We start from the raw sequence: 26,328 nt of genomic DNA, 5'->3' as shown, positions 1-26,328 counted from the left end.
ACGTCACTTTGTGTCGGCTCGACAAGATGACTGGTCCAATTTGCTACCCTGGGCTGAGTTCTCCTATAATCATCTAGAGTCCAGCTCCACAGGAGAATCCCCATTCTACATCATCTACGGTCGTCATCCTCGTCCTCCTTTACCTCTGTCCTCCTCTTCTTCTCCAGACGTGCCTGCTGTCAACGTCCTGGTCCAAGACTTCTCGGCCATCTGGGAGAAGACTCGTCAGTCATTGTTACAGGCTTCCTCCCGTATGAAATCTCAGGCAGACAAAAAGAGAAGACCTGCCGTCTCTTTTAACCCTGGGGACAAGGTATGGCTATCTTCCAAATACATACGCCTGAAGATACCCAGCTACAAATTGGGACCTCGTTTCTTGGGTCCTTTTGTGGTTTTGAGACGCATCAACCCCGTGGCCTACAAGCTCCGTTTGCCATCCTCTATGCGGATCTCCAACTGCTTTCATGTTTCCCTTCTGAGACCTGTAGTTCTTAATCGCTACTCCCGTGAACCTTCCCCAACTTCTCCTCAAGTGGACACCACGGACGTCTATACAGTCAAGGACATCCTTGCCATGAAGACAGTTCGAGGGAAACGTTACTTCTTAGTCGACTGGAAAGGTTTTGGTCCTGAAGAGAGGTCTTGGGAACCTGAAGCTAACATCCTGGACCGCAACCTCGTAAAGAACTTCTTGCAGGTCAGAAAGTGGGGGAGGCCAAAGTGTGGGGGGGTACTGTCATGGCGGTCCGCGCCGCCTCCGCTCCCGAGCGCCGCCCGGCCCCGTCTCTTACCCGCTGCAGGAGGTCCCCTGCATCTCCTGGGGCTCCCGTGTCCTCTCCTCCCCTGACTCCTGGCGTCTGCGCTGCGCTGTCTTAAAGGCACTGTGTCCCCACAATTGGTCTGCCCATTTTCTCTGCCCCTATTAAAGGCTGCCCCTTCCTGTTCCCTTTGCCGGATCTATAGTGCCCTTTGCCTATCAGAGAAAGCGTTCCCTACTTACTGTCATTTCTAGTGTACCAGTCCTTTGCTCACGTTTCCTGACTCCGTCCTTGTACGCCGCCGGCCCTGACCTCTCTGCCTGCCCCTGACTATGTCCTTGCCTTACGATTTTGTACTTCGTCTCTACTCACCACCTACACAAGCAAGTCGCGCCAGGGGTAGCGACCTGGGGGTCGCCTGCCGCAGCAAGCCCATCCTGCCTTGCGGCGGGCTCTGGTGAAGACCAGCGGCCCCTTAGACTCCGCTCCCTGGTGCGGCTCAGTACCATCGCTTGTGTGGGCCACGTGGATCCACTGACCCCAGCCGTTACAACTACATGTCCTGTGCTGCTCTCTACCAGTACCAGGATGAGTTGTGCCTTTGGGCACTAGGTGAGGGCGACTTAGTTTTAATTTTCTGTGACCCTGTGTGTTCTGTACAGTCCTGTCCTCTATGTAGAAAGAAATTTAGAGTCTCTTGTAGCTCTTTCTGACTGTTGTATTTAAGGATATGCTGTATCCATATTAGTTAGCTGCTTATTTTCCTTTCAGTTTAATTTTTTTCTCATTTTGGGGGATTTAGAACCAATTAGCAGTTTTCCATAGAGTTTTGGTCTCAACATACAATGGTCGTCATGGAACCAATTATTATCCAATGTTGAGGGACCACTGTTCACACTGCGTTTTTGCTGGCCGTTTAACAAGTCAGTTTAACCCTTTGAGGACCAGGCCCAAAATGACCTAGTGGGCCGCGCCTATCTACGGGGCCATGTGAGGGCTTATTTTTTACAGGAATAGTTGTACTTTGTAATGGCGTCTTTTATTCTACCATAACATGTATGACAGAATCCCAAAGTTATTATTTATAAAGATATAAACAGGTGAAATTGTAAAAAAGAATGCAATATGGTAAATTTTGGGGGGTTCCTGTGTCTACGTAATACACTATACGGTAAAAGCGACATGATACTATTATTCTATAGGTCACATTGAACACAACCATATGCAGGTTACACAGATTCTCTAATGTTATATTTTTTTTTAATGAAATCCTTTTTTTTGCAATTAATTATTAATAAAATGGGCCTATTGTGAAGCTTATAACAGTTTTATTTTTTCACCTACGGGCTGTGTGGGGTGTCATTTTTTCCGCCATGATCTCTAGTTTTTATTAATATCATATTTATGAAGATCGGATGTTTTGATTACTTATTATAATTTTTTTTTATATATAATGTAACATAAAATCGGTAATCCGCGCACTTTTTTCCCTCTTTTCGTGTACGCTGTTCACCGTTTGCAATGACACTTGTTATATTTTAATAGATCGGACAATTACGCACGCTACGGTATATTATATGTTTATTTATTTATTTTTATATGTTTTATTTATATAATGGGAAAGGGGGGTGATTTCAACTTTTATTGGGGGAGGGGCTTTGGGGTAGTGTATTGGTGTTTTTACATTTATTCATAGCTTCATAGCTCAGGACGTACTGGTACGTCCAGGGTTGTCTGGGCACAGACTTCCAGGACGTACCGGTACATCCTAGGTCATCTAGGGGTTAATTGAAAAAAACGGATGCATTTGTGTGCATCCATTCTGATCCTTTTTTTCATTGACTTTCATTAAAAAACAGCTCAAAACACATCCTTTTTTTAGTGTACAGACATGGCCAAAAGTTTTGAGAATGACACAAATTTTATATTTTCACATGATCTGCTGCCCTCTGGTTTTTATGTGTGTTTGTCAGATGTTTTTATCACATACAGAAATATAATTGCAATCATATTATGAGTAACAAAAGCTTATATTGACAGTTAGAATAAGTTAATGCAGCAAGTCAATATTTGCAGTATTGACCCTTCTTCTTTAGGACCTCTGCAATTCTCCCTGGCATGCTCTCAATCAACTTCTGGACCAAATCCTGACTGATAGCAGTCCATTCTTGCACAATCAATGCTTGCATTTTGTCAGAATTTGTTGGTTTTTGTTTGTCCACCCGTCTCTTGATGATTGACCACAAGTTCTCAATGGGATTAAGATCTGGGGAGTTATCAGGCCATGGACCCAAAATCTCTGTTTTGTTCCCTGAGCCATTTAGTTATCACCTTTGCTTTATGGCAAGGTGCTCCATCATGCTGGAAAAGGTATTGTTGATCACCAAATTGCTCTTAGACGGTTGGGAGAAGTTGCTCTTGGAGGACATTCTGGTACCATTCTTTATTCATGGCTGTGTTTTTAGGCAAGACTGTGAGAGAGCCGATTCCCTTGGCTGAGAAGCAACCCCACACATGAATGGTTGCAGGATGCTTTACAGTTGGAATGAGACAAGACTGGTGGTAGCGCTCACCTCGTCTTCTCCGAATAAGCTGTTTTTCAGATGTCCCAAACAATAGGAAAGGGGATTCATCAGAGAAAATGACTTTACCCCAGTCCTCAGCAGTCCACTCCCTGTACCTTTTGCAGAATATCAGTCTGTCCCTGATGTTTTTTTCTGGAGAGAAGTGGCTTCTTTGCTGCCCTCCTTGAGACCTGGCCTTGCTCCAAGAGTCTCCGCCTCACAGTGCGTGCATATGCACTCACACCTGCCTGCTGCCATTCCTGAGCGAACTCTGCACTGCTGGTAGCCCGATCCGGCAGCTGAAACATTTTTAAGAGACGTCCTGGCGCTTGCTGGTCTTTCTTGGGCGCCTTGGAGCCTTTTTGGCAACAATGGAACCTCTCTCCTTGAAGTTCTTGATGATGCGATAGATTGTTGACTGAGGTGCAATCTTTCTAGCTGCGATACTCTTTACTGTTAGGCCATTTTTGTGCAGTGCACTGATGACTGCACGTGTTTCTTTAGAGATAACCATGGTTAACAGAAGAGAAACAATGATGCCAAGCACCAGCCTCCTTTTAAAGTGTCCAGTGGTGTCATTCTTACTTAATCATGACAGATTGATCTCCAGCCCTGTACTCATCAACACCCACACCTGTGTTAATGGAGCAATCACTTAAACAATGTTAGCTGGTCTTTTTAAGGCAGGGCTCCAATGATGTTGAAATGTTTTTGGGGGATAAAGTTCATTTTCTAGGCAAATATTGACTTTGCAAGTAATTGCTGTTAAGCTGATCACTCTTTATAACATTCTGGAGTATATGCAAATTGCCATTTTAAAAACTGAAGCAATAGACTTTATAAAAATTAATATTTGTGTCATTCTCAAAATTTTTGGCCATGACTGTACAAAGTAACAAATCTTTCTGTAGGGAAGGAAAGTACTGGAGCCCCTTGGTAGTGGAGACCCCTAGACAAATGCCTCTTTTGCCCTCCCTACCATCCTAAAAAAAATGCTGAAAAGTAGTATAATACTGCTGTTTTTTAATGTGGAACTAGGTCCAGGGGTGAGTGACTATTTCCGCTGTCGCTCCTACCATACAGTGCATACATTTTGCAAGGTTTTATAGCATAAATATGAAGGATAAGAATGTCTCTCTGGTTTACAGATGCTGTCAGTGACAGGGTGGTGTCAGCCAGGCCTTTTGGGGCTCGGCCCAGCACTATTATAGGTGACATAGCATACAAAAATATAAAGGTGGATGTCAGCTCACCTGTCCTAGTCCCGGATCTTGAATTGAATGAGAAGGGGGTGCACTGATCCCGGGTAGCCAGCCCGCTAACTTAAAGAGCTTCCAAAGAAAAAAAGTGAATGGATCCAGCACTTCCGAAAGAAAACTAAATGCTGCTAAAACTTCATGCTTTATTTCATCCTGATTAAAAAGCTGTAGTGCACTACTGAGAGTGCAGTGGCTGGACGACGCGTTTCGCGCATGCGCGCTTAATCATGTCTATAAGCCACAACCAGATACGTGGGTTAAAAGACCAAAGCTGGCCAATTGGAGCAATTGTAATTTATCACGTTTGTGAGCAAGTGTTACGTAGGATCACAGCTGTGTTGCACTCCGTAATTGTAAGCAAGTATATCTTATGTTTAAAGCATATAACATCTGTATTTATACTTATACTTGCACTACCATTGTGTTCCCTTATGTGTCAAGGTGGCCCCCCAATACATTACAAACTATATCGCTATAGGAGGAAAGCATGACACATATATATGTACAAAACGCAATTACAACAATGTTCACTTGCATAGTGTGAACAAACATCACAAACATGTGCTGTTCACCATTCCAAATGTACCGTGAGAGCACATCACAAGAGCAGACGAGTTACGTGTCTTATCACGGCTAAATACCATGTATACCTATAGTCTCCGAAATGCATATCCCGAATCTAAAATACAGAGAATATATATGTGTAAATCATTTAATGTAACCATGATATTTAGAGGCTCCTCAATTGCCTTAGGATAGATGTACGTGGCAGATTAATAAATGTGACTCTACATGAGAGCAAATCAGCATATAGCGAAACCGCTGAGGCCTGATGTAATATGAGAAAACGCATACAGTCTGAATATGTTTCTGAGTTCTGATAGTTATTTATGTGAATACTCATATAATGAGTAAATACTGATGTTTATATTAGTAATGGAACAAAAGATCATTTTTAAAGTTTAAGCCTTTTGGGGCCCTTGTGTCCAAACAAAATATATGTTCGGCTTCAATATGGAGTAATTTTTTTTGCCAATCGCCACCTCTAATAGGTTTACTCACTTTTGTAATGCCATAGAAAAGGAAAGAAGAAACATTGCCTGCATGTGTTTGAGAGAAATGTTTGGCCGCTCCTGAAGATTTACAGGATGTGCCCTTTCGGATATCCGCTAAATGTTCATTAATGCGTTTTTTTTAATTTGCGAATTGTACATCCTACGTATTTAAGCTTGCATATGGTGCACTCTATAACATATACTATGTGATGTGATTCGCAATTAATAAAATCCTGGATCTGGCGTTCATTTGTATACGAGCTGTTGGTGTATGTGTACGTGCTTTGAGTGTATCTGCACGTACTGCAACGTATTTGTCCACATTTGTGGGAGCCCATACAACTCACCCGTGATGTCTGTGGGGAGTTAATTTTTAACATACTGGGTGATATCATATCCCCCAATGTTTTGCCTCTGCGGGAAACACAGTGATATCCTTCTTCTACTATGTTGCCAAGTGTCTCACCCTGTCTTAAGATGTGAATGTTTTTATGTAGCATCTTAACAATTTTATGGTATTGCTGAGAGTAACAAGTGGAGAAGGTTATAGGTGTTATATTTGTCTGATCTATTCTTTCTCCTAATCTATCATCTTTTTGTAAGTTACTTATGTTTTTACTATTATTTATTTGTTTGTTTTTCTGTTGTTTTTCCTTTAATAAATCAGTTCTCAATTTTCCTGCAACTATACTACGTGCTCTCTGGATGTTTTTAAGACTGTAGCCTCGTTGGATGAGGCGTACGGATGCCTCATTTAAATGTTGCTTTGCAGACTCCTCGTCTGAACATGCCCTTTTAATACGCGTGAACTCGCCCACTGATATGGCTCGTATCGTGTGGGCTGGATGTTCACTGCTAGCATGCAGTATAGTGTTCCCTGCCGTGGGCTTACGGAATAAGGAAGTTGTTACCTGTCCTGTTGATGCGGAAGCAGTTAAGCTAATGTCCAAAAATGGAATCTGAGAATTTTGTACTTCATGTGTGAAATGTAAATTTAAATTATTCTGGTTGATATATTCCACAAACTTAGTTATATCAGCAGGATTGCCAGTCCATACGATGAGTATGTCATCTATGAAACGACCATACCACCGTATGGACTGGCAGAACGGATTATTTGATGAGAAAATGTGCTTCTCCTCCCACCACGCCATGTACAATCCAGCTAGCGTGGGTGAGAAGCGAGCACCCATAGGTGCTCCTTGCACCTGTAGGAAAAAATCATTGTTAAATGTAAAAAAATTGTGCTTGAGCAAATAATTAGTAACCTCTATGATGTATTCCCTCAATTCCATACTATACTGGCTGTATTTGTAAAGATGGAATGCCAGTGCCTGTATGGCCAGTTCGTGTGGAACTGAGGAGTACAAAGCACAAACATCGCAACTCAGCCATGTATTATTTGGCAACCATTCAAAACCCTCATATGTTCGTAAAACTGAGCCACTGTCTTTGAGGTAGCCTGGTACCCTTTTCACTAAGGGTTGTAACAGACCATCTACCCATTCACACAGACGCTCATTTAGGGAACCCACACCTAAAATTATAGGGCGAAGAAGGGGGGGGGGGATACCCCCTTGTGGATTTGGGGTAATCCATAAAACGTCAGTGTGATGGGTGATTTAGGCACCAAATATGTAGCTTCCTTCTCACTTAGTATGCCCTATAGCGATATAGTTTGTAATGTATTGGGGGGCCACCTTGACACATAAGGGAACACAATGGTAGTGCAAGTATAAGTATAAATACAGATGTTATATGCTTTAAACATAAGATATACTTGCCTACAATTACGGAGTTCAACACAGCTGTGATCCTACGTAACACTTGCTCACAAACGTGATAAATTACAATTGCTCCAATTGGCCAGCTTTGGTCTTTTAACCCACGTATCTGGTTGTGGCTTGTAGACATGATTAAGCGCGCATGCGCGAAACACGTCGTCCAGCCACTGCACTCTCAGTGGTGCACTACAGCTTTTTAATCAGGATGAAATAAAGCATGAAGTTTTAGCAGCATTTAGTTTTCTTTCGGAAGTGCTGGATCCATTCACTTTTTTTCTTTGGAAGCTATTATAGGTGACAGTTTCACCACCAGCCTGCTTCCATCATAACTGTTCATGCGCCAGGAGGAGGAGGAGAAGGACTAGGAGCGAATTTTATATCATGAGAAGACGCGTTTTGGGAACAGGTTCTTCATGTATCTTTATGGCAGGCCGGCCTGTGGGGGGGGGAGACGATTCCCGTCAGTGATTTGAATACAGGGGAAGGAGATGGCAGCAGTCAGGACGCTCTGATTTCCATGTTTTACTTTTGCATAGAGGCCATGATGTCCCTGCCAGTCACCTGCCACATCTTTTCACAGCAATGCTGATATATCAGCAATAATGGGGGTTACTGTGTCTGATGGTACACTCACTTTAAGCTCCATTTACTCCAATGGAACTGGAGTTGAAAAACCCTTCCCAAAGTGCAGACAAGAGTGGTGCTGTCTCTGGAAGAAAGTGGCCACGTTTTTCTAACGCTGGATAACCCCTTTAACAAGATGTAGCAACTTTTTTACACCTTAATAAATTGCTCCCAGATTAGCCCATAGCAACGAGTCAGAGTAATCTGAGAAATAAAAGCTGAGCTGTGATTGGTTGGTTTAGGTAAATAAGACAATTTTTGTCCCCAGATTAATAAATGCATGAAATACGGAAAAACTGGCTTTTAGAAGTGTAACAGAAGAGAAGGCCTTAAAGGGGTATTCCCATAATGTGAAGATGGCTTTCTGGCCCCCTCCGGACGGTTTGTAGCCGCTGAGCGTGGTTGAAAAGCTGAAAACAGCAGAAGCACAGGAGTTAAAGTGTACCTGTCATTAGAGAAAACTTTTGACATGTCACAGACATTTTAAAAGTTCTGATCAGTCAGGGTCTGAGTGTTCAGACCACATCCGATCAGGAGAACGAGTCGGGAGAAGACCGCTCAGCACGTTCACTCCTAGCTCTGTGTCACCTGACCCGGACGGACACAAATTGTTGGTCTATTGGGACGTCCTGCTGGTACAGACTCGTTCTCTTGATTAGTCATGGTCTGAACACTTAGACCCCGAGTGATCAGAACTTTTCACATGTCACTTTTAGGGTGGGCTCACACCGCAGCGAATTTGAGCACTGTTAGTTTAAATACGTTTACAAAAACATGGCCACTTTCTTCCAGAGACAGCCAAACTCTTGTCTCCAGCTTGGGCGGGGTTTTGCTGCTCAGTTCCATTGAAAAGAATGGAGCTTAAAGAGGATGTCCCATCAGGTACATTCTCTTTAGGATGCCTTCACACATACCGGATCCGCAGCGGATTTTACGCCGCAAATTTGCAGCGAAATCTGCTGCGGAACCGGTCCCATTCATCCCTATGATAGCACAAACTCTCAGCGAGATTGATGTCTCGCTGCCAGTATGTGCTTTAACCCCCTTCTGACCGCCGCCCCGCAGCCAGCATCCCCGCCGCCTGCAATCCGCATCTCGCCCGCCCGATCGACGTACTCCCCGCAGCCCAGCGCCATTCTATCCCTATGTCAGATTAAAGAGGATGTACCTGATGGTACATCCTCTTTAATTGCAAACCGCACCTGAACTGGAGACAAGAGTTGTGTTGTCTCTGAAAGAAAGTGGCCATGTTTTTGAAGCACTGGATAACCCCTTTAAGTAGTTTTTGTACCTCCTACTGACCTACACTGTTTACCTACCTCCTGCGCTTCAGCTGTTTTTGGTTTCCCCACCACCTCTGTCTGTCTTTGACAAAAACTTTATTGGCCCTAGTCACAGATAGTTACATAGTATCAGAGCTCAGGTTTCATTTTGTAGTCTGCTCTGTTGAAATGAAGACTGAGCTCTGATGGATGGCCTATCCATAATAGCCTGGAAAAACCCTTTAAGTTAGCCATACACATGAATGAGATTGCTGTCAGCTGAACACTGCTATTTTTCCTGATCACCCTATACATACAAAGGCTTGGCTTGGCTGAGTGTTCATGTGTCCTCAATAAGGAGGTTGCAAGGAGGATGAAGTTGTTAAATCAGCCTTAAAAAATAGTTATCCAGAATTAGAAAAATATGGATTCTTTCATCCAGAAAAAGCGCCGCTCCTGTCCTCAGTTTGTGTGTGGTATTGCAGCTCAGTTCCATTGAAGTAAATACAGCCTTGTTGTAATACCACACACAACCTCAAGACAGCCATAACGCTGTTTTTAGAAGAACACATGTTTATGTAATCCTGGATAACTGCTAAAACGGGGTTGTCCAAGCAGGAAACGACTTCTTATGTCCTGTGTATGTGTGTATGTCACAGACCTATTATGTTATGTGAAAAACTGCAATTCTGGCTTTGGAGTCCTCTATGTGACCATGTATTACATAGTCACCCCTAGACTTCTTTTAGGCCTCATACCTATGAGATGCATTTTAAACCAGTCACTGACAGCAAGCAGTGATCCTGAAAAGGGCAAAGGATCAGAAAATACAAAGTATAAAGTCAGGGCCGTCTTACCCATTGGGCATGGTAGGCGGGGCCCGGGGGCCCTTGCGTCCTAGGGGCCTACTAGGACGCAAGGGTCCCCGGGCAGCCGCCTACCATGCCCAATGGGTAAGACGGCCCTGCGCGCCCCCCTTCTCTCTCTCTTTTGCGACCGCAAGCACTTTCTTGCTTGCGGTCGCAAGAGGAAATCCGGCCCCCGACTGATGCGTCACTCCCTGGGGGATTCCCATGGAGCGCACGCATCAGGAACCTCAATGTGCGTCGCTGGGACCAGGGCCGTCTTACCCATTGGGCATGGTAGGCGGCCCCCTAGGACGCAAGGGTCCCTGGGCAGCCGCCTACCATGCCCATTGGGTAAGACGGCCCTGCGCCCCCCCCCCCCTTCCCCTTCTCTCTCTCTTGCGACCGCAAGCACTTTCTTGCTTGCGGTTGCAGGAGGAGATCCGGCCCTTGACTGATGCGTCGTTTCCTGGGGGATTCCCAGGGAGCGCACGCATCAGGAACCTCAATGTGCGTCACTGGGACTTCCTGTACCGGAAGTCCAGGCCCGGGTGCACACTGAGCTTCCGGATAAGTACGCTCCCTGAGAATCCCCCAAGGAGCGACGCATCAGCTGGGGGCAGAAGAGGAGAAGAAGCAGCAACAAGGGAGAGCTTGTTAGGTGAGTTGTGTGTTTGTTTGTTTTTAACTGCTGTGCAGGGGGGAGCGATCTATATGGGGGGAATACGGGGGGAGCCATCTATAAGGGGGGAATACAGGGGGGAGCCATCTATATGGGGGGGGGAATACAGGGGGAGCCATCTATAAGGGGGGGATACAGTGGGAGCCATCTATAAGGGGGGAATACAGGGGGGAGCCATCTATATGGGGGGGGGGGAATACAGGGGGAGCCATCTATAAGGGGGGGATACAGTGGGAGCCATCTATAAGGGGGGAATACAGGGGGAGCCATCTATACGGGGGGATACAGGGGGGAGCCATCTATAAGGGGGGAATACAGGGGGAGCCATCTATAAGGGGGGAATACAGGGGGGAGCCATCTATATGGGGGGTGGGGATACAGGGGGGAGCCATCTATAAGGGAGGAATACAGGGGGAGCCATCTATAAGGGGGGAATGCAGGGGGGGAGCCATCTATAAGGGAAGAATACAGGGGGGAGCCATCTATAAGGGAGGAATACAGGGGGAGCCATCTATAAGGGGGGAATACGGGGGGAGCCATCTATAAGGGAAGAATACAGGGGGGGAGCCATCTATAAGGGAAGAATACAGGGGGGAGCCATCTGTACGGGGGGAATACAGAAGAAGCCATCTATAAGGGAGGGATACAGGGGGAGCCATCTGTACGGGGGAAATACAGAGGAAGCCATCTATAAGGGAGGGATACAGGGGGAGCCATCTATAAGGGAGGGATACAGGGGAAGCCATCTATAAGGGGGGGATACAGAGGGAGCCATCTATAAGGGGGGGATACAGGGGGAGCCATCTATAAGGGAGGGGATACAGGGGGAGCCATCTATAAGGGTTGAATACAGGGGGAGCCATCTATAAGGGAAGAATACAGGGGGAGCCATCTATAAGGGGGGAATACAGGGAGGAACCATCTATAAGGGGGGAATACAGGGGGGAACCATCTATAAGGGGAGAATACAGGGGGGAGCCATCTATAAGGTGGGAATACAGGGGGAGCCCTCTGTACAGGGGGAATACAGGGGAGCCATCTATAAGGGGGGAATACAGGGGAAGCCATCTATACGGGTGGATACAGGGGGAGCTATCTATAAGAGGGGGATACAGGGGGAGCCATCTATAAGGGGGGAATACAAGGGGAGCCATCTATAAGGGGGTAATACAAGGGGAGCCATCTATAAGGGGGTAATACAGGGGGAGCCATCTATAAGGGGGTAATACAGGGGGGAGTCCACCTTATCGTGGTGAGGCAGTTTACGCTGTTTGCAAATAGTAACCAAGAGACTCATTATTTTTGTGGGAATTTTTTGGGCAGTTTGGGGGGCTGCTTTTAATTATTTTCATGTCTATGGTGGGTCTGTATCTTGCTGTTGCGGTGAGCTGTTGCATTTTTCTGTGTTTTTGTGTGTTTGCAATTTCAGCCATGGCAACGTGCTCCTGCCTAGTGTGAACAGTGTTCTAGGAGAGCTGACCAATTTTTTCCTTTTTTTTTTTTTTCTGTAATACAGGGGGGAGCCATCTATAAGGGGGTAATACAGGGGGAGCTATCTATAAGGGGGTAATATAGGGGGGAGCCATCTATAAGGGGGTAATATAGGGGGGACCTATCTATAAGCGGGTAATAAAGAGGGGAGCCATGTATAAGGGAGTAATACAGGGGGAGCCATCTATAAGGAGGTAATACAGGGGGAGCTATCTATAAGGGGCCAATACAGATGTAGTTTGTAGAGAGATGAGCATGGTGACAGAGTGCGGAGCCTAATATGTCTGTCTGGCAGATTATGTGGATTTGTGGCTCGGAGAAGTTCTCATAACGGCCCAGGGCAAATGAAGAAGAAGATGAAAAGGGAAGAACTCCGATCAGAGAAGACGCCCCCTGTGAGTCACTTGATGTATCTGCACTGTAATGTATTTGGTGTACAGAACCTGTGTAGAGCTGGGTACCTCTATATGACTGGATGAGGTGATGGGGATATGTGTACAGTGGATTAGTCAGTAGCAGCGGTGGTGTTAGTCAGTATGTGGTGGTAATATTTGTTGCTTGTTATTCGGTGCTGTGTTTTATTGGATTTAGTATACAGGATTTAGTCAGTAACAATATGGTGGTGATGGTTGTGGTGTGGCGGTAATATTTCCCCCTTGTATACTGGTATTATTGGTAATATATACAATAGCGGGAGGAAGTTGCGTGATCCCTGGCCACTCCCTGACGACCCGCGTCGTCCCCCGGAAGGAATCCTCAACATTAGTATATATAGTGCGCTAGACATGAGTTGTATATGCCCCTTGATAAAGCGATCTGTACGCGAAACGTGCGTCGGGGTTGCGGATACCAGACATCACGATGGGTAAGCGTCTTTTTACATTATCATTTACATTGTGGATATAGGCTGACATTGTTTTCAGCGATCCGAGGCTGTGTAGATACACTGCAGGGCTAGATGTATATTGATTGTGACGGTTACATGGTATAGTGGTATATGTAAAAGTTTTTATTAGAATTACGGTGGTCTGGTTATCAATCACTGCTGGATTCCCTTTTGCAAGAGTTTTTTTTTTTTTTTTTTTATTGATTTTTTAATCATGTTTAATAAAAATTAATATATTTTAAATTAGCTTGGTGTGGTGTAATTATTATTGGTAATACCATATATATACCAATAGCATGCGCTTAGTCGAGGAAGGGGAGGGCCAAGTTGACAGTCTGCAGCCCTCAGGATAAGCTGGGAGTTGTAGTACAGTGTAGACAGATGTATTGCTGGACCTTCAGGGCTGATGGTTGTCTCCCACAGATTGCAGCCACCAGGAGACTCTGCACACACTGATTTCTTAAAAGGTTGTGCCCTCAGAAACTACAACTCCCAGCATACCCTGAGAGCTTTATAAATGTAGGGGGTTCTGAGAGTTTTAGTTTGACTGAAAATGTCGTTGACAAGGGGTTTGTCACAGATACAGATGAATCCAGGGAAGGAGGGGGGTCAGCATGTCATGTCTCACTGGTTCTATGTTGGTGGGCCCCAAGCATCATTTCCTCTGGTGGGCCCCAGGTACCCCAGTCCGACACTGCTGCTGTGACATATTCCCTGTTCCCGGTCCCCAAGCAAGCTCCCTTGTAGGTATTGTGCCTGTGCTGCCGTCAGCCGCTCCCCCCTCCCCCCCGGGCCGTCGTGACATCTTCCTTGTCCCTGGTCTGCACGGCGCAAGAGCTCCCCCTTGTAGGTGCTGTGCAGTGCCTGTGCTCTGAGTCCTGCCGTCAGCTGCACACAACCAGGACGACGTCAGGTCTAAGCCCATGAGGATGGCCGCCGGAATACTGTGCAGTGAACAGGGAAACGTGGTGAATATATTACATGCCCCAGATACAATATATTAGACATGTTGCTTGTAGAGATGAGCGAACCTCGAGCCGGCTCGAGTCCATCCGAACCCGAACTTTTGGCATTTGATTAGCGGTGGCTGCTGAAGTTGGATAAAGCCCTAAGGCTATGTGGAAATCATGGATATAGTCATTGGCTGTATCCATGTTTTCCAGACAACCTTAAAGCTTTATCCAAGTTCAGCAGCCGCCACTAATCAAATGCCGATCGTTCGGGTTTGGATAGACTTGAACCCGAACCCGGTTCGCTCACCTCTAGTTGCTTGCTGTCCCTCTGCATATAAACCCTGTTGTCTCCCTGCATACTGTATAATACAATATACAGGGAAACAACATGGCTTATATATAGAGAAGGGCAAAACAACATGTCTCATATATACAGAGGGGCAACAACATGACTATTATATATGAGAAGCATGCTGTTTCCCTGTATACAGTATACAGGGAAACAACATCGTTCTCATATATAATAGTCATGTTGTTGCCCCTCTGTATATATGAGACATGTTGCGCTGGTGTGAAAATAAACCCTGAAGATTGCTGTAGGAAGTGCTGTCTGGTTTGGTAAGGCACGCACGGTTATTTTTTGTTTTTGTGCTGCTGAGAGACTGTGTTGTGAATTAAAGTTTATGTTAACAATAATTTGTATTTTTTATTGTAAGTAATTGTACTGGCTAGGGGCAGGGTTGCAAGGATGGGTTTTTTTTATGGCGGTGGGTGCGGGGGGGGGGGGGGGGCCCAATTCGCACCTCTGCCCAGGGGCCCATAATGCTGTTAAGACGGCCCTGATAGGTTGGTCACATATACGTGATTGCAGCAAATGTCCAAAGTGCTTCCTATGTTGTCCATGATGCCCCCCATCAGTGCACAGTCTGCTACTGCCAAGTCCTTCCTGACCTTCCTTTTAGGCCATATAACCCCCAGCTGCCTTAGGAGTGCTCTACAGTTAGGGAGAAGGCCATTCTCCCCATGGTCGCCACTTAAAACTAGACACTACCACTTCTCAATATGTAACAATTCATCTGTCAGCAGTGACGCAGCTGCCATAGACAGGCTAGAGCGAGACACACAAGTGTGTCCCATGGTGCAATGGATGTCTGTAGGACTCAGTTATCAGGTAGTCCCTGAGTTTTAACAATCCTAGTAGGTGTCAAGAAATCAAGAGAGCGAGTGTCTATTATGGCCACAAACCAAATAAGTGTCAGCTAGCTCTGTCTTGTTGAGACAAATGACCATATCAAAGACCCATGGCATCTCTACATGAACTCAACCATTAGCAGATCATATGAGCTGGTCCTTTCCAATGTTCAATGGTCATTAACTTGAAGACTAATATGCCTTTAGAGTGCCTTTACACACACCAGATCCGCTGCGAATCCAGTGCCTGTTTATCCCTATGAGAATACATACTTGCCGTGGGATTGATATCACCTGCTCCCCGCTCCAGCCTGCTCTGGGGTCTCACGGAGTCTGCTCGTTCCGGTCAGCCAATCAGTGCTCTGCCCCGCAGCAGCCACTGATTGACTGAGGGGAATGTGCAGCCAAGAACCCCCAAAGCAAGCCGGAGCAGGGAGCAGGTGATGTGTGCTACGGCTTGCAGAGGGTTAAACTTACATACTCGTGGCGAGATGTCAATCCCGCTGCTAGTATGTATTCTCATAGGGATAAACAGCCACTGGATCCGCAGTGGACTTCACTCCGAATTTGCAGTGTGAAATCCGCTGCAGATCAGGTGTGTGTGTGAAGACACCCTAAAAGTTTTTTTTTTTTTTACCATCAACATTCTTCCCCTATCAACAAGGGATAACACCCAACAACTGGGACGCTCTGCGGTCTTTAGAATGGGACTCCGGAGGCTCCTACAGGTCTAAAAGAATGTTGAAGACAGTTGAGTACAGCCAGACTCTCCAGAGACTAAAAACTGTCCCATGTGGTAAAACCCCTTGAATACTTGCCATAAATATGGTGCCCATACACAGTAGCGGATTATAATAGGTCCTTTTTTATGGTAGCCCGAGGCCCTGAGCTCCTGGGAGCCCCATTGCCACCCAAAAAGACATAATTTCAGTGTCGTATTGTCTCCTGGCTACAGTTCTGCTATAATTTGCAAAAAATCGCTTCTTTTTTACCACAATTTTTTTTGGGGGGGGGGGCCCAAGCTTGGTCAACAGCCCAGGGCCTATGGTAAAGTTAATCCGTCCCTGCCCATACATGTTAGAAGAAAGCCAAACCTGATGATTAACCTCTAGACGACTAAGGACGCCCTAGAAGTCTGTGCCCAGACGACCCTGGGTGTACCGGTACGTCCTGAGCCATAAAGCGCGCTCCGGAGCAGAGCACGCTGCATAGGAGGTGGGAGCTAGCTGCAGTGAGCAGCCCGGCCCTCACTATTAATGACAGATTGCGACAATCGCGGGGTGACTCCGGGGGTCCCGATCGTTGTAACGGACCACCGGAGGTCTCTCACCTGCCTCCGTGCGGTCCAATCGGCGATCTGCTCACTGAGCCTGCACAGGCAGGCTTAATGAGCAGATCGCCTATGACACTCATCAATGCTATATGTATGGCATAGCAATGATCAGTGTGAATAAAGTAAAAATGTATGTAAAGGTCCCTCAAAGGTACTTAAAATGTGTAAAAAAAAAGTAAAAATGTTTTCACAAACCCCCCAAACCCCTCCCCTAATAAAAGTTTAAATCACCCCCTTTCCCATTGCACCTATGCAAACCTTTTTCTTGCATATATGGAAATGAATATTGTTTTTCACACTTGTAACCCTTTCATTTCATATATTAAGAATTACTTTAGATACGTCGACAACGTTTTTATTATTTGGGAGGGGTCGGAGGACCAGTTTAACAATTTTGTTAAATATTTAAATGAGACTAATAATGTGAAGATGATCTTTACAAACAAGTTTGGGGGACATAAGATCGAGTTCCTAGATGTGTTTGTAGATATATCAGAAGGTAAACTCGTCACTTCTGTGTATAGGAAACCACAGGCCACTAACTCCATTTTACACTACCGTAGTTCCCACCCACAACAGGTTAAAAACAGTATCCCGTACAGCCAGTTTCTCCGACTCAAAAGAATCAATAACACCACAGAATTATTCATGCAACAAGCCTCTGAACTAGCCAATAGACTTGAGAAAAGAGAGTATCCGCACGATCTAGTCACTAAAGCCAAAGAGAAAGTATCTCATAAAGATCGCTCACAGTTGCTTAAAAGTAAAAAGAACCCCCGTTTAAGACCTAAAAGATTTGCTTTTTCCTTTCAAAACACTAATATGAACAAATGTGTTAACGATAGCATAAGAAGACACTGGCATTATATTGAAGACGATCCTGATCTCAGTAGTGTAACCATATGCGCTGGGCCACTCCGCTGAGGGTAGTAGTAGGTGGTAGTACTGGGTAGGAACCCGGGTAGCCTCTTGCCTGATGGTAGTCACGGTTTTGGCACGAGGGATAGCAGCTAACCAGCGGGGACCTTACCATGCGGAGGCCGAGCAATTCCTCGTTGTTCTTAGTCAGGGCACCAATAATTAAAACAATGCCAGAGTTCAGAAACAACGGTAGTCGTGCATTTATTGAAACGGTAGTAACTAGTGATAACAGTCTCTCCGGATGCAACCGGGAATAAGGCAGAATTGGATAAGGCAGAGTAATGGGTGATGCTGTAGCGTACTGAATGATTGGAGTAGTAATACTGAGGACAAGATGCTGGGCGGAATGGAGCTGAAATGAATACTTGCTGTTATTGATTATGAGAGATGATGAGAGTAATCACTGGAGACAGCACCCAGATCTTGTGGTTAGGATGAGAATCTTGAGAATGGAACACAGCCAGGTCCCGACTGGACCGGAACACTTCTAGTCAGTGCAGCAGCAGGTACCGCAGGGTTGCGGCCTTGTGACACAGGCGCAGCAGCAACACACACCCTTCTCCCCTGAAGGTGGAGAGAAGACTGAGGTAGGACAGGAAGTCACATGGTATCCCCAGCCAATGTTCGACGGCTATTGGGGTTACCATGGCAGCAGGGGCAGTCACGTGACATCAAGCCATTGCATCATCACACCATTAGGCATATTGGACTGAATATACATGAGAAGTGAGTGAAACAGTAGACCTGAATACTGAGAGGGGTGACAGGATACACAGTTTGCAGTGGACCACAGTTTCCAGAACAGAGGCAATAAAATACTGACTGACTCAAGCATAGGAATACACTTTTGAGGAAAATAACAAGAGGAAAAGTCTGTTCTGGGACACTGCATACCTCCCCACTAAAAATGAGCCGACCTCGGCGAACCACAGGTAGAGGTAGATATGGATGAATGAAACATGAAGGACCAAGACAATGAGACAAGAGGAAGGAGTGTGAGTGTGAATGAGTGTGTGTTTCCCACACTCAAGGCACAGGTGAGAGAAGAAATATGAAGAGAAAGGAAAACCCTAGTGGCAGGATTTCACCTAGGGGTGCCTAGCGTACTCTGGCGACCAGGTAGCTAGTGCGTGAACCATCTGACATGGAAGTCAGGACTACTCAACTGCTGGCGGGTGACCCTCAAGTTCCAGGCAGTTTAGACAGTAGGTTTTCAATGAAATACGGTACCCTACTGGAAAAGAATGTGAAGACCTGTGTTATACCTGAGGTGTGTTGACAAATGTGTGTGTGGAGTGATTTAGACACCTAGAAGAGAAAGAATAAAATAATAAACTCAAGCATATATTTGGCGCGCCATACATACCAGTCAATCATACAACACAAGTACTCAATAGGCCAGACACACGAAAGGGTGCCAAAGGTGCAGCATGTATGAACAAGTGTAAGTGTTGAATGTGACTGTGTAGCAACTACTGTGTGTTAGGACAAAACGGGGATGAACGAACAACGGAGACACAAGGAAGGAAACATAGAAGACAAAACACTGTGAGGTCCTGAAGAACACTGGCTGAAAGGAATCTTTTCAGTGTAGAACACAGCAATACTGTCATGTATTTACCTGGTTGCTCTGCAGTGCTGCAGAGGCAGAGGCAGGCTGACATTCCCATACACGCCCAGCCGGCTGATGCTGCAGATAAGCAGCCTATCAGAGGTATGGGGCAGGAGCGAAGCTGTGCAGGAGCACAGAGCCAATTGTGAGCTGCCAGGCGCTTCATGCAAATCAGGGGCGGTGTATTTAAACAAGCAGCTGAGGTTCAATAGCTGCCAGTAATAGTTTTGCCTTGCTTTACTACACCAGCATTACTCTGTGTTCTGACTCCCTGTGTTCCTGACGTCTGCATTTGTTACCTGACTTTGGCTTGTTATCTGATTTTGTACCTCGCTCCTGACAGTGTTTCTGACCTTGGCCTGTTTATACGGTATTCCATTTGTATTGTGATTTTGTACTGTTTTGCTATCTTGGATTTGACCTCTGGCTTGTTTTCTGACTGTGATTTTGGTTCTGATTTGTGGTTTATACGTACCTGGCTGGTTTGACTCGGACTGCTGACTTTTCTCCTTGTCTGGCCCTGCACTTAGTAGCGTAGGGACTGCCGTCCAGTTGGGGTCTGCCACCTAGGGCAGTACGTCCAAGTAGGTAGAGACAGTGGGCTGGGTTCAGTTAGGGCTCACTGTTCCCCTACGGACGTGACAAATACAATATAATGTAGAAAATAGAATATCCTTTTTGAAAATACACTTTTTAGGAAATAGACTCTCTTGAAAAATAGACTTTTTCTGAATGACCTTTCCTTCTTACTCAGAGGAGAAAATATATGAGTCTGATATGAAAAATAATCTTTGATTGCTGTAGTGCAATACTAGAGTGCAATAATACCTTTATAACCACATACTCATAAAAGTGCTTTAGGAAGAAATGGGTAAGTGTCTCTTTTTTGGTAGAGTCTCTTTAAGCAATGTAAAACCATCATCCATGGAAAAGGCTCTGGGACAGGCACAAAAACTGTTTAGCAACTTAGTGTCCTTTCAGCACATGGCTGGATAGCAAACAAAGTTCTTGGTCAGAAGAACCAGGTACAAACCTTAAAGGGGTAGTCCACCCAAAAAATTTTTCTTTCAAATCAACTGCTGCCATGAAGTGCCAGAGATTTGTAATTTACTTCTATTAAAAAATCTCAAGCCTTCCAGTACTTATCAGCTGCTGTATGCCCAACAGGAAGTTGTATTATTTCCAGTCTAGAGAGCAACAGAGGTTTTCTATGGGGATTTGCTACTGCTCTGGACAGTTCCTGACATGGACAGAGGTGGCAGTAGAGAGCACTGTGTCAGACTGGAAAGAAAACACCACTTCCTGCTGGACACACAGCAGCTGATAAGTACTGGAAGACTTAAGATTTTTTAATAGAAGTGAATTACAAATCTCTGGCACTTTATGGCACCAGTTGATTTGAAAGAAATTTTTTTTGGGTGGACTACCCCTTTAAACGTTGCATAACTTTCTTATACTAAGGCAGCATGGTAACATAAGAAAATACAAGGAGAACACGTGAACATTTAGGAACTCTGTTCTCTGTAGCGAACTGGTAGTGTTACATAGTTACATAGTTACATAGTTAATACGGTTGAAAAAAGACACATGTCCACCAAGTTCAACCACGAGTTGAACGCTCAGACTGTCTCAGCGTAAGGACATTTTCATCAGCAGCTTTCTCTGGTGCAGCTTGGTGATCATCCACGGCAATTGGTTGAGGAGGAGGAGCTGCAGGAGGTGGAGCTGCCGGATGTGGAACTGTAGGATGGGGAATGACCGGGGTACTCATGGGAATCCTCTGATAGCCAATGGGCATGAGAAACGGCTCAGTTGGGAACATGTCCTCGAGGTGCCTGAACAAGTTCTGGATAAGGTGCTATGAGGCCCTGCAGGTCCTCTCTCGTGCAGCTTTTTATCCTGTTTCGATGCCCAGTTTGGGGGGCAAGGCCCGTTTTTTTGACCTCGTATACATCAGTCTCTGGATAGGGGATTGAGGAGATGGTATAGGGTTCAGATTCCCAAAGAATTTCCAATTTATGAGAGCAGTGATACTTTTTAAGCCAAACTTTATCTCCCACTGCTAGTGGTGTGGCATTCGCCCTCTGGTTGTAGGCATCCTCTTGGCGCTGGTGGGCTTCTCCCATTTTTTTATCGACAATCTATCGGGCATCCTGGATCCTCCTCTGATGCTCCTGGACCCAGTCAGTGTAAGGCAGAGGATTGAGAATGTCAGAAACTTGAACCCCGAGGGCGCGGTCCTGAGGGAGTTGACCTTGGCGCCCAAACATCAAATAGAAAGGGGAGTAGCCGGTAGAGCAATGAGTGGTGTTATTATAGATCTCCACCAGCTCATCCAACAGGTTCGACCCGTTTTGCCACCGAAGCTGTCCTTAGCATATTGATGAAAACCTGGTTGATCTTTTCGCAGAGGCCATTCCCTAGGGGGTGATAGGCCGTGGTGCGCAGCTTCTTACACTCATGATAGGTGCACAGTTCATGGAAGAGCTGGGACTCGAAGGCCGGACCCCGGTCTGTCAGCAGGGACTCTAAGCATAGTGTTTCACGTATTCCTTGTAGAAGGTAACGGCTGTAGTCCTGGCGGTCAGATCCCTGACAGGCACTACGACTACCCACTTGGAGTAGTGGTCGACCATGGTTAGTGCGTAGGTGCATCCGCACCTTGTTGGGGCCAATTTCACATGGTCTAGGGCAACAAGTTGATTCGGCCTGTGAGATACGATGGGATGTAAGGGGTCTCTAGCCTCTCTGCCCCCAGCCTATGAGATATTGCAAGCGGGGCACTCGGCACACCAGTTTTCGATGTTGGCTCTCATCCCAATCCAGTAGAAACGTTGCTGGATATTCGCTTCTGTTTTGTGGACCCCAAAATGACCTTGGCGTCTCGCCGGGGAATGAGGATTTGATGGCATCGCTCTCCAGAGACAGGATCAAATGAGTTCCTCAATATTAGGCCCTTGTGTAGGAAGAGTCTCCTCCGCTGCCTCCAGAGTCGTCTTAGCTCAACATCAGAATAGGGCCTTTTGATCATAGGGACTCGACCAGTGGAGAAATAATCATGGATTTCTAATAGGACCCTGGATTCGTCTTGCACCGTTTGCCACCTGGCTAAGTCCTGGTGAGCACTCGGGCCACAGGGGGGCGAAGTTAGGAGGGTTTTCAAGGTCTGGAACGCCGTATCTTGTCGTTCAGACTACTCTACAGGGAACCGCCTGTTATAGTTCTCTCGAGGGCACCCACAAAGCAACTCATTGAGCGGCTCGGCCACTTGGGCGAAGTGAGGTATGAATCGGCGGTAGTAGCCAGCAAATCCGAGGAAGCTCCTCACCTCTTTCACGGTTTCAGGGGTGTCCCAACTCTCCACCACCGAGATCTTCTCAGGGTCGGGCCGTATCCCCTCGGCACTCACGACGTGCCCCAAGTAGTTCACCTGTGGTTTGAGGAGGTGGCACTTAGACGGCTTTATCTTCAGATCGTGATCAAATAGGACTTGGAACACTTCGGCCAGATGTTGGATATGGTCCTCATAGGTGTGTGAGTAGACAATCACATCGTCAAGATAGAGCAGAACTCTTTGGAAGTTGGCATGGCCGAGACACCTTTCCATGAGCCGTTGGAAAGTAGCGGGGGCGTTACACAGCCCGAAGGGCATACTTGTGAATTCGAAGAGGCCCATGGGAGTGGTGAAGGCCGTCTTCTCTTGGTCCTCGGGGGGCCATGGGTACCTGCCAATACCCGCTGGTGAGATCCAATGTCGAGAAATAGGCGGCCGACCCCAGAGCAGCAATAGATTCAATCCGAGGCAAGGGGTATGTGTCCTTGTGCATGATGGCATTGATTTTTCTGTAGTCAACGCAGAACCGGATATTACCATCCTTCTTCTTGACGAGGACTATGGGAGCGGCCCACGGACTTTGACTCTCTTGAATGACATTAGTGTCCCTCATTTCTTTGAGCAGTTTTTTGACTTGTTGATAGCTGGCAGGGGGAATAGGTCAATGTTTCTCCTTGATGGGCAAGTGAGTGCCGGTATTGATCCGATGCTGGACCAGACCAGTCCAGGGTCTGCCAGACCAGGGAAGGTTTGCTAAATGCCTCATAGTGACGCTTGGCAACTTTAAGTTTACCGTTAATATACTCGACAGGGGTGTTTGAGTCACCGATATGAAGTTATTCCCACCAGGGGGCAGGAGTACGGCTAGAATCCTCTTGAGCAGCACGGATGGACCTCTGGCGTGCAATGGTCTCTTCACAGACAACCTCTTCGGGGTCGAGTTGATACAGCCTAGCTACCGTGGTGAACTTGGGTAAGTCGACCGGGGAGTCACTGAGGTTCACCAAATGCACTGGGACTTTGCTGTTGGAGACGGTCACCAGACTCCAGGCAGCTCGGACAAGAGGTTGACCCTCGATTTCCGTGGCGTCCAGCAGGGCCTCGTAATCAGCATTGTGGAGGTGTGGACAAGCCCGACACCAGATGAGAGTCTCACTATTAGCTGGGATAGTGATTGGACGAGCGTCCCTAGTGCGGACATGACAGATTTCCCCCCGATGGTTGACAAACTTCTGCTGAGCGGTGAGCGCTTTAATGGCCTTCTAAACAGCTTGTCTGTAAGGGGCAGAAGCATGAGACAGAGAGGCATGCAGGGCATCCAACAATTCAGAAAATACATGGCGAATCACATTCATGCCTAAGAAAGTAATACCACTATCTCCCTGCACCTCGGTGACAATAACACCCCGTTGCAACAGCTCGCAGTCACCAATACAGATGGTAGGTTCTCAGTAGCCTAGTTGCGAGATAGGTCGACCATTGCTAGCAATCAGTTTCAGTTTATGCTGGTCAACCGGACCTAACACTCTCAGGTCCCAATGTTCCTCAAAAATATGCCTGGGGATCGTAGAAACCTGAGAGCCTGTGTCCACAAGGGCTTCCAGGGGCACACCGTTCATCCATAGGGTTACATGCGGGCACTGCGATAAGAACTTTGAGAACCATTGCGACTCCTGCGGGCCTGAGCTTCTACCTCCCGCGTGCTGGCCCTTGGACCCAGGGGTAGCCCTTTTAACTGAAAGCACTGAGAACGGTAGTGTCCATGTCGTCTACAATAGTCACAGTAAGGCCGCTCACATGGCGGGAATCTTGGAGATAAGGGCCTATCAGGGCTCAGGCGCCTAGAGTGGGATTCTGGAGATAAGGCCTGGCTAGCTGAAGAGTCACTGGACGAGGAAGAAGAGGCCTCCTTTAACTCTTTGGGGTTCCCCTTTATAGCTCGGCAGATTAGCAGGTCCAATGAAGAACAGCACTCCGGCAGCAATAGTGGCCGCAGAAGCCCCAGCTGGTGGGGCGAGGACATTGGCAGAGGAAGTAGGAGGGCTGTCTGGGCCACCAGCTGGGAGTAGTAGTACAGTTTTAGGGCACTGAAAGTTGGCACAACACAGTCCAATCCTGTTTGTGACGCCAAGTTTGCGCTGGGCTACTCAGCTGAGGGTAGTAGTAGGTGGTAGTACTGGGTAGGAACCTGGGTAGACGCTTGCCTGATGGTAGTCACGGTTTTGGCACGAGGGATAGCAGCTAACCAGCGGGGACCTTACCATGCGGAGGCCAAGCAATTCCTCGTTGTTCTTAGTCAGGGCACCAATAATTAAAGCAATGCCAGGGTTCAGAAACAACGGTAGTTGTGCATTTATTAAAACGATAGTAACTAGTGATAACAGTCTCTCCGGATGCAACCGGGAATAAGGCAGACTTGGATAAGGCAGAGTAATGGGTGATGCTGTAGCATACTGAATGATGGGAGTAGTAATACTGAGGACAAGATGCTGGGCGGAATGGAGCTGAGATAAATACTTGCTGTTACTGCTGATGAGAGATGATATGAGAGTAATCACTGGAGACAGCACCCAGATCTTGTGGTTAGGATGAGAATCTTGAGAATGGAACACAGGCGGGTCCCGACTGGACCGGAACACTTCTAGTCAGTGCAGCAGCAGGTACCGCAGGGTTGTGGCCTTGTGAAACAGGAGCAGCAGCAACACACACCCTTCTCCCCTGAAGGTGGAGAGAAGACTGAGGTAGGACAGGAAGTCACATGGTATCCCCAGCCAATGTTCGACGGCTATTGGGGTTACCATGGCAGCAGGGGCAGTCACGTGACATCAAGCCATTGCATCATCACACCATTAGGCATATTGGACTGAATATACATGAGAAGTGAGTGAAACAGTAGACCTGAATACTGAGAGGGGTGACAGGATACACAGTTTGCAGTGGACCACAGTTTCCAGAACAGAGGCAATAAAATACTGACTGACTCAAGTATAGGAATACACTTTTGAGGAAAATAACAAGAGGAAAAGTCTGTTCTGGGACACTGCACATACACAAACCAATTATTACATATCGTAAGAATAACACCTTAGGAGACATACTAAAAAAGAAAACATTGTCCAGTAATAAGGTTGCCTCCAAAAAAACTGGCTTAGTACCAACACAATTGTGGGGAACAAAAGATGTGACCAATGTGCCTATTGTTGCCAGATGCATCCTGGATCTTTTGTTAGTTTAAATGGTAAAGAGTGCTTTATTTATGAGCTCATCACATGTAAGAGCACCTTTGTAGTTCATTCCATTTTCTGTCCTTGAAAATAGCCCTTAACACCCGTTATAAGGAACATTGTTATTCCATTAAAACAGGGAAAGGTGTACCAAGATTAATCTCCCACGTCAGAGAGGTGCACGGTGGTGACACTAAGGTATTGCAGTTTTTAGGTTTAGAACAAGTTTTTTTGTAACAAAAATGGCGGAGATCGTCAACAACTTTTACTCCAGAGAGAATCCATGTGGATAAGCAGGTTATATGCCGTAGGACCCATGGGCCTTAACGAACATAACAATTTTGGATCTTTTTTGTAACAACCATGTGTGTTTTTTATGTTTTTAATTTCACTTACCTGTTGTTACCTATTTATACACGACCCTCCCCCGCAAGTGACGTCTGTGGACCTGACGAAACTTGCCTGTGTGCAAGTGAAACAGCCTAGACACACCTGCCTTCACCTCCCTGGAAATGTACTAAAATGGACTATGTTTTCAGCAGATTATAGT

Source organism: Dendropsophus ebraccatus, chromosome 12 (assembly GCF_027789765.1).
Source record: "Dendropsophus ebraccatus isolate aDenEbr1 chromosome 12, aDenEbr1.pat, whole genome shotgun sequence".
NCBI classification, from domain to species: Eukaryota; Metazoa; Chordata; class Amphibia; order Anura; family Hylidae; genus Dendropsophus; species Dendropsophus ebraccatus.
This window is presented reverse-complemented; position numbering follows the sequence as displayed.